Here is a 2,598-nt window from a genome sequence, read left to right as displayed (position 1 = left end):
CAAATTAAGATTTTTGCTCACAAAACAACAAAAAAAGTACAGCTGAAAGTATTAGTTTATTAATCAAGTAGTTGATTTACAGGAAATTAGCAATGAACACTTTTACTTGTAAACTAGTAGGCTACTAGTATTTATTTTTAGTTAGTACTTTTACTCAAGCATGATGAATACAAACATGATGCAATAATAGGAATACTTACAGAAGTGCAATCTAACAAAAGATGCATGAAAATGACAAATAATAAACAGTAAGTTGTATATAGCTGGTTTTAGTAGCTCCAGGATTGGAATCAGTGATGATACTTTAAATTAAACCATGGTGTGTGATTAAATGAAGAGGATGTGGACTGCCACTAACAGAACAAGATCAAGTTCTTTATTATCAGCAGCTCAGTTGAATCACAGATTTTATACAAAGTTTATTCTATTATATTTAATGTATGTATCGTATATATTATTCCTTTTTTTATCTAAGTGTGTGTCATTGTATTGTATAGTATTTTATTGTATTTTCCTTATTCTTTTCAATGTCTTTACAATGTGGTATTAGTACTTTTACTTGAGGAAGATTTTCAGTGTGTGACGACCCACTCCACCTTGTCTTCCCTGTTGTGTGGCTTGTCTTGTTTCCTGTGCAGGTACTTTAAGTGGCGTGGCTTGAGGCCTGTGTGCCATGCTCCTTTAAAAACCCTCTGGGGAGCTCAGTGCTCTCTCTCCTTCCCTGAGACAGTCTGGTTTTTGGGTTTGATGGTTTTATTGTGTTGCTGCATCTTATCACAACACAGCACTCATACACTTCTCCACTCATGCACTCACTTACACCACTGATCCTACTGATTTCACATACTACTGTTAGTTTAGTTTAAGTTTTTTTCCTTTAATAAATAATTTGTTAACTGGCTTTGTTGTGTGCGTCTCCCTCCTTTTTGTCATGGCCTTATCCGGGATCAAACTTGTTTGTGGCCATTATTTGGTACCCTGATTGATGTAGGGTTATTTGTTTGCAAGTGCATTGGTTTTGGCTGAGGCGTGTGTTAAATCTGGCACATTCTTTGTTTGGGGAGATGCATTTTTGGATAAGATTTGGTTGATTTGATTGTTGTTTCAGTCAGGGGGAGTTTGGTCCTGCAGTTAGCAGGTGTTGCCATTAGTAGGCAGTTAAGAGCTAACAGAAGTGATTGTTTGGTCCTCTAGTGTGGTATGTTTTGGCTTCTGTGGAGTTTCCCTGTTCAGGTATTAGCAACATGGTCCATTTGGGCTTGTTGATTTATTTTTTGTCAGAGCAGTTGTCTCGGGGACACATCCATAGCATGTGGGGACACCATTAGTGTCTCGTCTGTGTTGACTTAAGCAGTGCTTTCTGTTGGTTCTTGTGTTTTCTTCTGCTGGGGTCCGGTTTAGTTTAGTATGGCTGGGATAGGAGATTTTGTTGCTGCTCCGAGTGAGGGGTTTTTAGATCGTTGCACTAAGGATCAGCTTCTAAAGATTGCTGAAGAATATGACATTGATCTAAGTGGGATTGGTGATTGATGACGTAAGGAAAAGATAAAGCAAATGGTAAAACTAGAAAAAACTTGTCTATAAGCAAGAGGGGTCTGGTCCATCGCTAGCTGCACAGTCACTTTTTTTAAGAAACTTAACCTTTGAGCATGAAAAGAATTGCTTTTATTGCAGTTTTCTCATGATAAAGGGAAAACAGAGTTGGAACTAGAACAGCAAAAGATTGAAATAGAAAAGCATAAATTGGAGGCTGAAAAGCAAGTGGCGATTGAGCGTTTGAAACAGGAGACAGAGCAGAATTTTGCGTAATTTGCGTCTCTTGCCTAAATTTAATGATCGGGATCCAGATGTGTTTTTCTCTCTGTTTGAGAAGCAAGGACTTGGTCAGACTCTGAGCAGGTTTTGTTATTGCAGTGCGTGTTGTCAGGAAAAGCACAGGAGGTCTATGTGTCGTTAAGTGACAGTAATCTAACTTATCAACCAGTCAAGGCTGCTGTGCTGAAGGCATATGAGTTAGTTCCAGAAGCATATCGTCAGCGATTTAGGAGGTGGGAAAAAAAGGGTTAGTCAGTCTCATATGGAGTTTTCAAGGGAGCTAACTAATCACTTCAATCGTTGGTGTATGACGTGGTCGTGTAAAACCTGCTGCACTGGCTGGGAGCGTTCCTGGGTCTGTGGATGTGGGCATGTGGCAAAGTGGAAATCCAGATCCTTGCATGGCTCGTGTTTTTGATGAGTCTTATCTGCCTGTTTGTTGGAGATGGGTTTGTAAAACAGGTTGGTAGTGATGCTAAAGTACGTGTTAAGATTTTGAGGGACACCGGAGCTGTCAATTCCTATATTTTGGAGGAAGACTGATACTGGGGATAGAATCCTTATGCGAGGGATGGGGTTGAATGTGTTGCCTGTCCCAGTGCATGGGACGAGTCTGGATTGTGAATTGGTGCAGGGGGAGGTACCTGTTGCTGTGAGACCGGCATTACCTGTAGAGGGGATTTGTGACAAATGCAAGACAATATCTTTTGCAACTACAACTTCTTTGCACCTTATCTATCTATTTATCTTTTTTATCTTTTCTACCTCAGTATTTTATTCTAT

The sequence above is a fragment of the Morone saxatilis genome, unplaced genomic scaffold, assembly GCF_004916995.1.
Source record: "Morone saxatilis isolate NCDOM2014 unplaced genomic scaffold, NCSU_SB_2.0 Contig5, whole genome shotgun sequence".
NCBI classification, from domain to species: Eukaryota; Metazoa; Chordata; class Actinopteri; family Moronidae; genus Morone; species Morone saxatilis.
This window is presented reverse-complemented; position numbering follows the sequence as displayed.